This window comes from Pseudorca crassidens, chromosome 12 (assembly GCF_039906515.1).
Source record: "Pseudorca crassidens isolate mPseCra1 chromosome 12, mPseCra1.hap1, whole genome shotgun sequence".
Lineage (NCBI taxonomy): Eukaryota > Metazoa > Chordata > Mammalia > Artiodactyla > Delphinidae > Pseudorca > Pseudorca crassidens.
The window spans coordinates 14,026,723-14,041,962 of NC_090307.1; the positions used below are offsets into that span (position 1 = coordinate 14,026,723).

The 15,240-nt window shown below is 47.7% G+C and overlaps 1 protein-coding gene across 7 annotated transcripts in view; it reads left to right on the plus strand.

The window, feature by feature from the left end:
• The first annotated feature begins 1,350 nt into the window (after positions 1–1,350).
• The window catches only part of RNF152 (ring finger protein 152), an 81,769-nt gene continuing 67,879 nt past the window's right edge, over positions 1,351–15,240 (plus strand). Inside the window, exons 1-3 of one of the 7 annotated variants that reach the window (XR_010932999.1) lie at positions 1,677–2,928; positions 3,392–3,421; positions 4,431–5,706. The gene's annotated coding sequence lies outside the window, so the exon portion shown is untranslated. The other 6 variants (XM_067698914.1, XM_067698916.1, XR_010932998.1 and 3 more) reach the window with 6 other exon arrangements.

Here is a 15,240-nt window from a genome sequence, read left to right on the forward strand (position 1 = left end):
TCTACTCCAAGAATATATGTCTGCTTTTAAAGCAGACATATCGCTTTCCTTCCTGCCAGGTGTACAATAGAGGATATAACTTCAGGGAGCAAAAGGACATGGGTCAGCCAGGTGAACATTTTATTTGGGATCCTAGAAAAGCCTGATACCCATCAAGCTTTATGTTTCTTGGTGACTGATTTCTGTATGTGCTGAGCACATTTGGGAACACTATTAACAGGTTTTTATCTGAGGGACAAGAAGGGTCCCTTGAGTACACTTTGAATTTTAGTAGGTCACATAGCGTGGTTCATGGGGCTTCCATCTCGTAATCTTGGCAGAAGCATTTACATGAGCTATTGGGAGAGGTTAGAATGGGAGTTCTTTTCTTGTGGACAAGACTGTAGGGACATAAAGACAGCTCCATTCTGGCAGCCCAGAAAGGCTGCCCGCTCTGCTGGATGACTAGGGACCACTCAGTTGAACCCTGGTGCTGGAGATCCAGGAAAGTTGGCAGGCTTCACTTTACTAGAGTCATAGAACAGACTTTTGGGTTTCCGTTCTGCAAAGAAATCCTTTAAAAAGGCAACAGAGAGCATGGACACCATCCTCTACCAGCGACCTCCCTCCTCCATTCTGCTATTCTGCAGTTCACACAAGAGCCACGCCTAGATTTTCTCGGAGGAACTAGACATTCTAAGCATGTCCCTAAGGTAGGAGTTCGGTTTCAGGGTGGAGAATAGGGTGGGCCCCGAGGTCCCGGGGATTCGCACTGACATGTAACCCTCAGGACTGGCCCCTCCCTGTTCCTGCTCCCTGCACCCCATCCTAGGGAACCAGGTGGTGGAGTGTCATTCAGGCTTCTTTGGACGCATCCTCCCCTCCACCAAAGCAGGACCCCGCCCTGCCTGGACCACATGAACTCTTAGGGGCAGCCAGAAAGTACCAGCGGTGACGCGGACCCAGGGCAGTTTCTGGAAATGTGACGATCTCGACTCCCCCCTCGCTCGGTCCCCAGGTCCCGAGCTGCAGACTGGTCCCCGCCGGCCTCTGCCCCTACCTCAGACCCGCCCTCCTGCCGGCCGAGCTCGGCCTCCTTTCACACCTGATTCCAGCTCGGGTCCCACTCGCGCGCCGTGGAGGGGACAACGTCGAGGTCCCGGCCGAGGTCGGGCACTTGGAGGCAAGGCCGAGGGAGCGCGCGGGGGAGGGTGGGCGGCTCCTCAGCCCGTGAGTGGTTTGCGATTTGGGACTGACAGACTGAAGTCCTGGACCAGCGGAGAGGTGGGAGGGAAGGGGCGTGGGAGGTGGAGCCGCCGGGGAGGGGCGGTGCCGCGGGGAGCGGAGCCCGGCCTCTCGCCCCCACCCCTTTTGGTGCCCGAGTCTGGGCGGTGACACAAAAAGCTCCCGCTCCTAGCCGAGCGCCTGGCGGCGGTGTTCGACTGCGAGCGCGGAGGGCGGCCGGGCAGGTGGGGCGCCTCCTGAGGGTCCGAGCAGGGAGCTGGGGCTGCAGGCGCCGCCGCCGCCGCGCTCCCCGCGCCCGCCCCGCAGCCCTCGGCGCGCGTCTGGCCGAGCGGGTGACGGGCGCGCCGGGACCCCCCGGCGATGCTGCTGCTGCCGCTGCCGCCGCCGCCGTCGCCGCTTCTGTAGGGAGCGCCGGAGCCCGCTGCGGAGAGAGGTCGGTGAGTTTCGGTTTCTCGGCTCTGTTCCTCCTGGGTCGCAGGCGGCGAGAGGAGCGCGAAGGGATGTCTGCGCCCCCGCGGCGGCCGCGCCCGGAACTAGGGAAGCTGGAAAGGGGAGGTGCCGCCTGGCGGGTAGAGGGGGCACCTTTTGGACTGTGGAGAGCGGGGTGGCGGGGCCGCAGGGGTCGCGGGGAACGGGGCCCGGGGCGCGGCGAGGCAGCCCGGGAGCGCGCGGGAGGGGGCCCCTGGAGTTGCGTCTCTCCCGAACGCCGGCAGAGCTGCGCCCGCGGCTGGGTCTCGGGAGCGGCGCTATCGGCGGCTCCGCCGAGTCCTCGGATGCCCTCTGGAGCTCCTGTCCGAGGGAGCCGGTCTCGTGCCCGCGCCGCGCGCGCCCCCCCGGGATGGGCCCCTGGCAGGGCCTCTGTCGAGCGCTTCCGCCCCCCCGGAAGTTGTCTCTGCGGTCCCCGGGCCCCTCCGGGGAGGAGAGGGCTTAGTGGAGGGATAGATGTTGGGGGTCTTTTGTGCGCACCCACGCGTCCGGGGCGCTCGCTCCTGGGAGGGCAGCGGCAGCACAAAGCAGGCTGGACTCGTGGGACGCTGCTCCGGAGGCGGCGGTCCCCAATCCCGCCTAGGCTGGGGGCGGCGCCGCAAGGTTTTGGAGAGAGTAGAGAAATCGGCAAAACAGTGACCGGGACTTGATGAGGTGGCGGACAGGGGCGACGGAAAGAAGGATGCTCGCGAACGCAGCGCTGGTGTGTCTCTTTGGGCGCGTGACTGGGCGCCCCGCGTTCCCACATAACCGGGTTTACCTAGTGTATTTTGCTTGTGTTCCACGGTGCTATGCTATGCCTTCTCGTTTTTCTTTCTTTCTGAGGGATTACCGTTGCCAGTGGAGGCTCTACAACCAGAGGATAACTTAGGGGCGTGGGAGACTGCAGAGGAGTCCGGGGAGGTCGTTGTTTGTCCCGCGGAGACGATTAGGAAGCGTTACGCCCCTCGGCGGCCCGCCAGACCGCCACACCTCCGCCGCCTTCCTCCACCTCCCCCCAGTGCACCCACGCCACCACCGCTGCTCTGCCCGGGAGGTCGTTTGGGTTTCTCTGCTGCGCCTATCTAACCCTTACTGCATGTATTTCACTGCAGGCTGAACAAAGCTCAGGCTCAGTTGTGCTTCCTGCTTGTCAGCCTCTTGCCTCCCAAACGCGTACCATTTCCACTTGATGTCATCACGCAGAAGGGGGTGAAAGGGACTCGGTGACAGATTCAGGTAACCACCGCTAATCTGGGTAGCCTCCTGGGTGTCTCTGGGTCATTCAGGTCAACGGGCGTTTGCAGGGGGGTATTTGGGTGGTTTCTGCCTCACACCATCCATTCCTATCTGTTTGGAGCAGAAGGGGCTGCTGAAACTCCTGATTCAAAGAAAGAAATTGCAAAAGACTTGAAACCTTCCTTTTGAAGAAGTCATTGAGGGCAGGCTGCGTTTGGGGTTGTATAAATTCCACCTGGTTCCCTTTGAGGGGAATTTGATATAATCCACACATAGGCAGTTGTAGCTGAACGTGGGGTTTGGATTTGTGTCTGCTTTCTTATCTGTAGTAATACATTTTGGCTTCAGTCTGTAGATGGGATATCATTTGTTGAAAAGGTATTGGTCAAATGTCCTAATTGTTCACCTTCTTATGAAACACTGTCTCTCTTCCCCCCCCCCCCCCCCCGCTTTATTGTAATAGTGTTTGAAATATCAAGAAGGACGTGCAGAAGTAAGTTACTGGGAGGTGGGAGGGAGGACAGTTGGGGGAGCAGAAAATGGAGCTTCAGTTAAGCTTCCATTTATATAGCCATGAACCATTAGGCCCTCAGTCTGCATTTTATCTTTAGGTGTTGGTTCTTTTCCAAAAACTCTGGCCTATTATTCTTTTCATTCCAAGGATAGTTCTGTTTTGATGGCAGCCTAACCAGGTCTGGGGTTATCTTGATAAAACTCAGTGAAAGCCTACCCTTCAGATGGATCAGGACACCTGGTGTTGGTGTTGTCTCCTAGAGCGCAGAGTCATGGTGTCCTACACGAGAAGCAGGGAAGAAGGATGTGTATGGACATAGACTCAAGTTTTATTTTGCAGGAAGAAGGGACGGCTGAGGACCAGAGGCCAGTGTGCTGTCTCTTGCACTATAGCAACAGCATGGTATCTGGGGCAGATTCTCCCTTCACCATTTTTTTCCCCAAATCCCTTAAAAAATAAAATTTTAAAACTTGAAAGATTCGTCATTCCCCTCTAGGGTAGTTTTGTTTGGAAACGTGACTTTTAACAAAACATCAGTGATGCTGGCATTTATTCTTCGACTCAGAGCATTCATGTATCACCAGGAAAAGTAGATGAGTTATCAACCTGTCCCAGCTGAAACAAAGACCAGTGCTTTGGAAAGATCAGCCTTGTAGTGGGGCTAAGGTAGAGGTATTTTGACAAGTGGTTTTTATGTCAGCAGTGATGCAGGGTGTGTGCTGTGCAAGAGGGGAAGCTACGTGATGGGATAATAGGGAGTGTAATAATGCAATAGAAACAAAGGGTGTGTGTGTGTGTGTTTTAAATAGAAAAAATAAATACCTCACCCACAAAATTCCACATGGGAAAACAGCTGCCTGAACATGTAAATGCATGTCCAAGAACAAAGATAGCCGTAGCACAGAGTTAGCTTTCAATGTGGTTTTCAATTGTGTCTAGTAATAAATCCTAATCAAGTGTTGTACTGATGTTTAATTTGTTCTTTTAGGTGGATGCTCCCCACTCCCAGATGTCGGCAGTAGTGTGTTTTAGTTTTAGGTTGGAGGAGCCCTAGAGGTGATGAGACCGACTTTTGCCGCCAGAGCCGAGTCCTTTCTACAGTGTTCATTTAATTCATTTGGCAGATGTTTATGGAGCTCCTGATAGGCACTGGGCTCTCTGATCACTGCCAAGGGGCAGGCTGGGGCGGAGTGTGGAGACACAAAGGCGAACCGCCTTCTAGAGCTTCTGGGGGGATGGAGAAATGAAGACCTGACTAATTAGGTGCAGTGGGCGCTAGAGAGAGGGGAGCAAAGAGGGGGTACTGGACTTCTGAGGAGGCAGCCTGTGATCATCCCGCCTCCACTTGAACGCCTCTTTCATTAGGGTGCTCACTGCTTCGCCAATGTCTGCACCTGTTGTCAGAAGGCGACCTTCTCTTCATAGTCTTTAAACTCCGCAGCTGAATTCCACATGAACGGGTAGATTTCACCATTGTCGAGGTTATTCTGTTTTCATTCCTTATTCTCTCAGAGTTGTTTAGATCTGTCTATCCTGTTGGCACCCTCTACATTTCAAGGCATTATTCAGGCCCTGCTGCACTTGAATTTTGAAATAAATTCTGCTTTTCTGAATTAGAAAACAGATGGGAGGGGGACGTTTGCAGATCTCTCTCTTTTTTAAGCAGTGATGTATCAGCAAGATAGGTTAGGTTATTCTGCCATAACAAATAACCTCCGGGTCTCAGTGGCCCGGTTTCTTTCTTTCCCACACTGTGTGTCCAACACAGTCAGCAAGTGGGCCCTGCTCATCGTAGTCATGCAACGACCCAAATTGGTGGGGGTGTGATCTTGACGTGTGATCAAGGTCACAAGATCACTGCAGATCAAGGTCACAAGATCACTGCAGCATGGGAGAGGAAGCTCCAGGGGATCTTGCTCCAAAATGACATGATCTGACCCTGAAGTGACTTATGTTGCTTCACCAGACTAGTCCTATGACCCCGTTTAACGACAATCTGATATTTCTTGTACTGAAAAAGGGAAAACCGGATATAGGTGAGTAGCACTAATGACCTTCCACAAGTGATGTGGTCTAGTGTGTTCCTATGGGGTCTAGCTTATTAGCACATTGAGTGTTATACGAGTATGGATTGAATGAACAAATGATACGTCGCTTAAAGAATCTGGTCGTACTCCAACCTGTTCTTTACTAGTATGTTCCTATTATATTTGCTAATATGACCTCACACCGGTCATCAAATAAAAAATGATAATTATTTTCTCTTTTTGCCTGTTTTGAGTAGTTCTTTGTTCTGACGTGATAGGCCAGGAATGTTTCCAAGGCTGGTTCTAGGAGGTTCTGTGCTTAGCATTATATAATAGAGAGGGATTGCTTACACACTTCCTCTCCCTCGCTGTCTGCCTCTTGTCTAAGACTTCCTGAGTTTGTTTGAGCAGCCAAGGGTAGAAAAAGCAACGGTGGGCCTAGCGTCACCCAGGATGTGGCCTCCTTCGGCCAATACGGCAGATAAGACCAAGAGGGGGCAGGGGGTGTGTGAGGTAGTCTAGATCTTCCTCTTACTGCTTTGATATTAGAAAAAGGAATTTGGACAAGAGGTATTTTCTGGTCATAGGGCTAATAGAACACCTGAGAGTTCTGGGGCATTCAAACTTTCATCAGCAACCATGGTGGCTATGAGGGTGGTAAGTTTTAAAGCCTCCCTTTCTGCACCCTCCCTAAAAATAGTTGGGTTCTGTGGCATAGTCATTGTGAGGGGCTGTGGATTAAGCGGCTGGTGGCTTGTTGAGAGATTTTGCTGTGCAGAGTGCTGGTCACGCAAATAATCTTTGTTGTGATAAATGCGTGCATGGATTAGGACGTCTAGGATTTGATATATACCTTTAGCATAAGTATGGAATTGAACAAGAGTGTGGCTTCTGGGTCAGTAATCACCTTGTTGAAGTCGTTTTTACAGACAGCTCTCCGTAGGCAGGTGATATGGTAAGCTGACTGCTAGCTCCTGAGTCAGTGACCAGAGGACCTCAGTGTTGGCCTAAGAGTCCAGAGGCTGCCCCCTAGTCCAGCTTTCCTTGAGTGACAAAGTATTGCACCCGTAGGAGTTCTGAGGTGGAGATGAGCAGCTGAGAAACCGGCAGAGAGATCAGATGCAGCCCATCCAAGACCTCCAGGTACTAATTCAGGGCGAGGCGCAGACTGAGAGAGGGAGAAAATGAAGCCCGGAGGGACTGGTCTTGAAATGTCTTTGGGAAGCTCCAAGATACATGCCTAGATTTTGTTGGGCCTCTGAGTTCCTACCGTTTTACTTTCATAGTGAAGTTGGCCGTCTAGGTAGAGGACCCCTGTGGAGGGAACGTGGTTCCTGGCACTGCCAGTCGCAATGACGTGGTTGCAATGTCGTGGAAGCCGGAAGCAAGGAACGTGTTGGTTTTCCCGATCCTTCCCTCAGGGCTTTGGGAGCTACACTGTATGTTCCAGGATAAAGCAAGTACTTGTTTTCTGGTTAAGGATTTTCTGTTTCCAGTTGACTTGCTGTCATTGTGAGAGTTCAGGAGGGAGGCCTCAAGGCGTGTATATGTGATTTGCATTTCCTTTGGGTAGCTCTCGAGGCCTGGGATTTCCTGCCGGAGACCTGATGTGGCTGCACAGGCCTTGGAGCACATTCCTTGTGGAGTTGTGTGTGTGTGTGTGTGTGTGTGTGTGTGTGTGTGTGTGTGTCGGGGGGCGGGCAGGGGGGCGGGTGGGTGTGGTACCTGTGAGCTGCTGGGAGTCAAGGGGCTGAGTAGGAAAGGATGCCTTATTCACCACTTGATTTATTAATTCCTGCATGGATGAAACTCATTGCAACATCCTGCATGGTAAAGGTTATTATTGTAACATCATATAGGCTTCCTGGGGGAGCAGACTTCCCCAGGGAAGGGATTGATCAAATGCAGATGTGCTGCTGGTGGAGAAGAAGTCGTGAGGAAATGGAGTCTCCGAACGCAGTATTCTGTGCTTGTGTTTTCTCTTTCTGCTCCCCCATCCCCATCTTACTCCTACCTGTTAAGGAAGTGTAACTTTTCTGCCTCACTTTCCATTAATAAGTCCAGATAATCACATGTAATGTGCTCCTCACTGAGGTTCTACAAGAACTGATGAGATTTTGGTAAAAGCTTTGAGAGATACTGTGGAAATAGATACTGTGGAAATAGGGGCCATTATTATTCACGTTGGTGTTCCGCTTATTAACAGATTAACTGATTATCTTTATTTTTTAAATTTTTTCTTTCTTTTAACATCTTTATTGGAGTATAATTGCTTTACAATGGTGCGTTAGTTTCTGCTGTATAACAAAGTGAATCAGCTATATGTATACATATATCCCCATATCTCCTCCCTCTTGCATCTCCCGCCCACCCTCCCTATCCCACCCCTCTAGGTGGTCACAAAGCACCCAGCTGATCTCCCTGTGCTATGCGGCTGCTTCCCACTAGCTATCTGTTTTACGTTTGGTAGTGTATATATGTCCATGCCACTCTCTCACTTCATCCCAGCTTACCCTTCCCCCTCCCCGTGTCCTCAAGTCCATCCTCTACGTCTGCGTCTTTATTCCTGTCCTGCCCGTAGGTTCTTCAGAACCATTTTTTTTTTAAGATTCCATATATGTGTGTTAGTATGCGGTATTTGTTTTTCTGACTTACTTCACTCTGTATGATAGACTCTAGGTCCATCCACCTCACTACAAATAACTCAGTTTCGTTCCTTTTCATGGCTGAATAATACTCCATTGTATATATGTGCCACATCTTCTTTATCTGTTCATCTGTCGATGGACACTTCGGCTGTTTCCGTGTCCTGGCTGTTGTAAATAGTGAACTCAGCATCTTTAGTGACAGTTCCCACATCTTCCTTGATTTCCATCCCCACTGCCACATCTTAGCTGAGAACCTTATTTCTCTCATTCCTGGCTTTCCCAGCCCCAGCTTCCTGTCCAACTTTGACTTTTGCTCTGCATGACTTTAAAACACAACATTAGCTGGGATGGTTAGCCCACTAGTCCCCCAAAATGCTTTGCATGGCCCTGTTTCTTAATCCTGGAATATTCTGTGGCCTACAGTCTCCTGTGCCTCATGATACCCCATCATTAAAGGTGTGACTCAGCTCTTAACTCTCCTAAAAAACTTAACTCCATCATTTTAGCTCATAGCAATCCTCGACGCCTCCACAGTTCTCTGTCAAAATTACCTCTCTCATTTCACTCAACATTCATTCTACAAAGGGCACTTATCATTAGATTGTCCTGTATTATCACGTAAGATTGAAGTGTCTTTTTCTGTTTAATTGCAAAGAATAGAAACCCACTAAAGCTAGTTCATGTAACAGGAGGTGTGTTGACAAGATGTCCCAGGGTGTCTTTTGTCATCAAACCACATATCACAAGTCATTGCTCAGCTGGGGGAGAGGGTAAGGCGTACAGTTCTTTCCAAGGGGCCTGCAGGCTGGTAGATGTAGAGATGAAAATAGCAGGATCTCGGTTCTCTTGCAAGTTCCTTAAAGATGAAGACTGGATGAGGTTTGACCTTATTTTGTATTCCCTATCACGTTTGTACAAATTAAGGGCTCCGTACATACTCGATCATTGATAACACAGAAATGATTTTGACTTACTGTGGTAAAGGAATTATACATGCTTTGGGCCTGTGGAATTGAAGTTAAGAAGAGAGAAAATTATTTTTAAGAGCTTCCCCTACTTGCATCAATAATGAGTAAATGTTGAATCAGATTAGGGTTGCCAGGCTGCAGTGTGCATACCAGTGGTTGGGAGGTGAACATTCTCATAGAGGGTCATCATTCTAACAAAATGAATTGTCACTGGTGGCCTGTTTTTCAACTTGAATTGGGCTGATTCTTCCAAAACAATAACAAAGCAAACAAAAAACCCCTCTTCCTGGGGACATACAGTAAGCAGCATCAGAACTCTACACTCCACCAAGCCAGGCAACAAACTCAGGGAGCAGATGGTGCTGTTTGGGTTTGACATGAGTGGGTGACAGTTTCCCACAAATGGCTACCACCCCTCCCTTCCTAATTAACTTCTGGCCATAAATGCCTTTGGGAGGGACATCTGGTTTACCTCACTTCTTTTGATCTTGGAATAATTCACAGGATAGAAAGTCTTCTTTAGCCCTCGGAATGCTCGATCATTATGGATAGTGTTATTATGAAAGAGGAAATGTGTTCAGCTGCTTGGAGAAAATGACCAGGAATATATTAACATTAAAATAATGTTCTCAGTTTGACAGGTAATGAATGGAGCTGAGAGATAAATGTCTCAGAAACAAAGTATTTGGTGTGATGTTCTTTTGCAGTTGTGTCGCTCTGTAGGTTTGCAGATTGCTTCCTTTCAGGTTAAATGAAACTGAAAGTGGTTGGAGAGCAGGAGGGTAGATCTCTACCATGCAGGTAGAGTGCCAGCCATCCTTAACTGGGGTAAGTACCTGTCCATGTATTCCTGCCCCATCACACTAACCCTTCAGGAGCTTCAGGTAGGAGTTCATCTATTCACCTATGGTGGTGGCTAAAATAGCCTTTGAAACACTGAGCATCAATAACTTAAAACTCATATTAGGTATGCAATTGTATTCATTACATTTATTCAAATATTGAGTGCCTACTGTTTGCCAGGCACAGTTCTACCCAATTCTAACTAAAATCCCTACCTTGCCTTAGCTTAATGTACGAGCTTAACTCATAATTGATTTGGCTTCTTCTGTCTTTTTTTTTTTTTTTCTTGCAATGGCGACACTGAAAGTGGAGAGAATAAAAGAAATGTATCTGATACTCTCCTCTCTCAGTTCTTGATGCCTCACTATATATGCTCACCTTACTTGAACCTAATTCAGTTGAGTGGTTGAAAACATGGAACTTTTGAAGCAAGATGGGTTGGGTTCAAACATGAGCTCTGTCATAATGACCTTGAGTAAATAAGGTCTGACTGAGCCTTGGTTTCTTCCTCTGGAAAATGGAGGTCAATCAACCTCACTGAGTTATTGTGAGTGTGAGATCATTTATATAAGGTGCTTCGTGTGTTGTCCTACACATCACAAGCCCTGCGTAATGGCAACTATTATTATCGTCCATTTTATGTAGTATTTACCATCCACCAGTCTTGGTGCTGGATTCTGGAAATCTTGGGGTCAATAGTTATGGTCTAAACTGAAGGAGCTCTTAAACTAGCCAAGGAAATACCCACATCCAAATAACTCCAGCCTGCGGCATTTATGTGAAGATTTCTTCAGTATGTCGTGTCATTGGAGTCTTGTCATTGGAAAGTCTTTGTAAAGCTTAAATGGTGTGGCATTTTAAAAGGATAGGCCTTCTCAGGAGGAAGCTGGAGGAAGCTGTGAGGTTCTAGGACAGCCCACGGGCAACCCAGGCCTACCTTAAAGGGCACCAGGCGCCTTTCTCCCAGGGCCTCATTTCCCTCAGGCAAGTGAAGTAATGTACCTCCCTTTGCTGAGGTCTGGTTTCTTGGGGGTAGGGTGACCCACTGACTCAGCTTGTCCAGGCCTAAGAGGGTACCTGAGTTGAGGGACTTGCCATTTTAAAACCAGAATAGTCCCAGGAAACCTGGGACCGGTTGGTCACCCTACTTAGGGGTCCTGTCCTTGTTCTATGATTGTTGTTCGCATCCTGAAGCAGGCTTTGTAGACATTTCACATCGTTAGAGGCACAGCCAATCGTAAGACAGGAGGCAGGAGAGAATGGGGCAGGATAAGACTGGAGAAGGCAGTGTGGCTGTCAATCTATATTTGAATCTGCTTTTTGGATGGAATCTTTATTAGTATTAGTATTATTTTAAAGAAGAGAGCTCTTTAATAAAGGCACAAAAACTAGACTGTACAATGCAAAATATGAAGTTAATGGAGTCTTTAAAAAGTTTCCCCTAGACAGTGGTATTTGCTATGCCTGGTAGGGCTGTTGAATGGAACTTGGTACATAGTAGACATTCAGTAAATATTTGTTGAAGGAAGGCTAGAATCAATTTAATCTTCAGAAATAGCTTTGAGAGCTGGGTTCCAGTTCAGGCTGGATTTGAGCCTGGGCCTTTGATACCTAATTTGAAAGTGTGTAAACCCAGATCTGCTCTTGTTGCAAGCAGATTCCTTGTTGTGCTGATATCCGAAGTGTATTTATGTAGGAGCTTAGGCCCTTCTCGACTTGTGTTTTTTTCTTCTCGGTGAAACCACACGACACCAGCAGATGGGTTGCCTTGTCTTTTGGTTGCAGCTAGGATGTTTCTGGAACGTGCCCGTGTTGTAAACGTGACGGTAGTGTGGGCTGTGATGGGGGTGCTTGTGTACACAGTGCTCAGTGCTTTCCTCCCAAAGGTGTGGGAGGGATTTCCTGCTGAGTCTGTTAATTCCAAATGGGGGCTGGGAAGGGGACCAGGCCTGGCTCCATACTGCTGGGTGGAGATGTCCAGAGCCGGGCTCCCAGTTGCCAGCGTTCCCTCCTCCTGAACCTTCGTTATGAACACAGATGGCAACCTGTAAGGCTCTTAGATAAGCCACAGATTTTTCTAGTCTTTAGCTGAGGCTTCAAATGGTAATCTTTTGTCTTCTGTTTCTTCCTGAGAAGTGTTAACTGTTTATCCAGGGATGGTAGGACCTGCAGCAAGTTGCCAGAAACAGTAATTAGTTTGCTGGTTGCCAGTTCTCTAAACCTCATGCACAGAGCACCTGAGGGCAACTGCCAGACATTTACATCACCCTGCGCATCAGACTCCCATGTCATCATTATGTACGCTGAGAAATCATATTCTTTTATGTTCCTGACAAGCCAGGTTTCTTCATGGGTTCTTACTTCACCTAAGAAGAAGGTAAATAGCTTATCTACGGAAGGGGAATCTTTCGGGTAAACAGAATTGATTTACTAAATTGCCTTTATTTCTATACACAAAATACTAAATATTAGTTCAAAGAGAGTGTTTCTTTGCAGAGTCCATAGTTTACTTTTTTTTTTTCCCCAACAGTGGAGTCAGAGCTATCAAAAATTTATTGTTCATACGCCTTGAGTTTATATCAAAATAATAAATAAAGTTTTTGAGAATTGCATCTCAGGGCGGTCGTACTTCCCTACAAGGAGTTCATTGACGTACAAGGAAAAATGTCTTTACTAAGAAGTTAAAAAGAACACGACAGACTTCACTCCAGACTTATTATACCTTACTTGTTGAAATCTGTCCATGCAGATGCCGAACCTTCTCTTTAATGTGCTCCTTAAAATAGCATTCTCTTGGGATCAAGTCCAGTCTGCAATGGAAATTGAAGGAGACCCTGTCCAGACAATTTAGAATTCCTTGTAAATTAGGAGGGCAGCGATAATCAATTTTGAAGCCTAAGCGTGATTCAGCCTAGTTCTTCTGGTTGGCTTGACTTTTGTTTTATTCCTTGTTCTTGACTTACTGCAAAAGGCATTGCCATGCAATTTTGTTTCCACTTTTCGTAAAGGTGGATGGGACTTGACTTAGCCTAAGACCCTAGATGTCTCCCCCTCACCATAGGAGGAAGCAGTTCGGAACAGACTGACTCTTCTCCGGGTTCTGGAGGCTGCTTCCCTCGTTTTAACTTCTCCTTCGACATTCCGACTTGTAAAGAAACAAATTTCTTCCTTTTATGAGGCTTTTTAGTGCTAGGTGATTAGTGTCGTTCGATATAATCTATAGTACTTAACAACTAGATACACTGTTTTCCCAAAGCAGATCACAGTGAAAATAAGAGTTAGAGAGAGAGAGAGGCATCAGTTTGAGGGAGGAAGCGTGAGTAAAGAGAATGATGGGGGTAATAATTGTGTCGGAGTATGGTATTTTAAAAATTTTAATTTTAGCTTCAAAATTAAGAACCACCGTTGTTTACATGGTGATGTTGGTTTGTAATTAATAGCATCTGGCCCAAGCAAACTGAAGTCGCTATTAGTAATATTCTACAAAACAACATGAAAGTTCATCAGATATTTCCCTTCCCAACTGTGTCAGATTCCACAATGAATTTTATGACAACCAAAAGACAATTTTGGGGGGCAGAGGAGATGGCTGTGGTACAAAGATAGAGACAGTGTTTATTATATGCTTCAGGTTCAGTGCTAAGAGCTTTAAGCACATTATCTGGGAGGCAGGAGATCCTGGAAACTTAGGTAACTTCTTCAAGGTCACACAGTGAATTTATGCCAGAGCCAGGATCTGAACCCGGGCAGTCTGTGCTCTTAACCACAGCCTGGGAGCTACATTCACAACTGGAAGAAGATCGGAAGAAGCAAACGCTTTTCTTTTTTAACCCAACAGGTTCAGTGAGACATAATTTAGGAAGAGATCTGACTTCTGCACGGTCCTGTCTTTGGGGAACAAAGATGGATGCATTTGGGCAACCATCTGCCTGAATCAGTTTCATGTTGGCTCTGAGGTAGCATGGTTTGAAAGACTCTGTGACAGGTCCTGTTGGGAAATTTGCAGTGAGATTTCCAGCTATTACCCGGGCTTTGCCCTGTGCTAACAAATTTCTATGAAGCCTGGTGGTGTGAATTGTTTCTCAAAGGGCCACTTGACTGAAAGCCAGTGTGTGTGGCTGGGAGCTTAAGACTTTCACGAGCACACTGCTAAAAAATGTTTGAACCAAATAGCGTTTTTTACTACCCCTCCTCCCCTAGTTCCTATTTCTTCCCCTAAACAAAAAGGGAATAAATCATATCCTTTCATATTGTTATTCCTTTGTTTGTACAGTTTCCTTTTCCTGGAACCACCTTTTTCTTCTCCACCGCCCTGCAAAAAAAACCCCACAACATTTCGATGGAAAGCCATGAGTATATGCTTCCTTCGAGACGTCTTTCCTATTCCACTTTCCCTATGGCTTCTCCTCCAACTCTCTCAGCCGGAATTCATTGCCCTTCCATTTGTTCTTTTAAATCCCACTTACCCCCATGTCTGATAATCTACATATACTTGCCTCCCCTGCTCCACTGTGAAGTCTTTGACTTGTAAGACCTTGTCTTGTTTAGGAGCCTGGAGCTTGGATGAATGAATGGAGGAACGAACAAGCAAATGAACGAACAGACTATCGATACGTGGATTTGTTGGGATTGATTAGAGTGTATGGTAGTGGGAAATGGTGGTGGATCTGAGCATTGACGTATGTGCGACTGTGGAGACTGGCTAGATGCTTACCAAAGTCTCGGCAATATTGCCATTTGGGGCTGGTTAATTTTTTCTTGTGGGGAGACTGTCCTGTGCACTGGGGGACGTTTAGGAGCTTCCCTGGACTCTACCCACTAGATGCCAGTTACCCAGCTATAACAATCAGAGATGTCTCCAGACATTGCCACCTGCCTCTTGAGAGTCAAAATTGCCCGCAGTTGACAACCACTGTATTGGACTACTTTCTGTATCTAGCTGGAGCCATGAGATTGGTTCTCATGAAAGGTTGTGTGTGGAAATGAGAGGCAGTTAAGAGTGGGGGTCCTTTTGCATATCTGCTCTCTTTCTGGTCTGCTGGCCAGCTGCAGGGGTGTGCCGGGGAGAACTATGAAGCCCTGGGGTATGATGGAGTCACGGGGTGGAAGGACCCCTGGTCCTGAATGACCTTGTGGAGCAGAGCCTTCCTTACCAAGTTGCATTGAGATGCAACGTGAAGAAATTAAACCACATGCGTTAGGCCAGTGAGATTTGGGGGTATGTATTTTGGCAGTCAGTCTACCTTCCCTAACCTTCCCTGACGCTTGGAAAGAAGGGACTTTGCTGAAGCAGCCATGCCCAGTATTCCAGG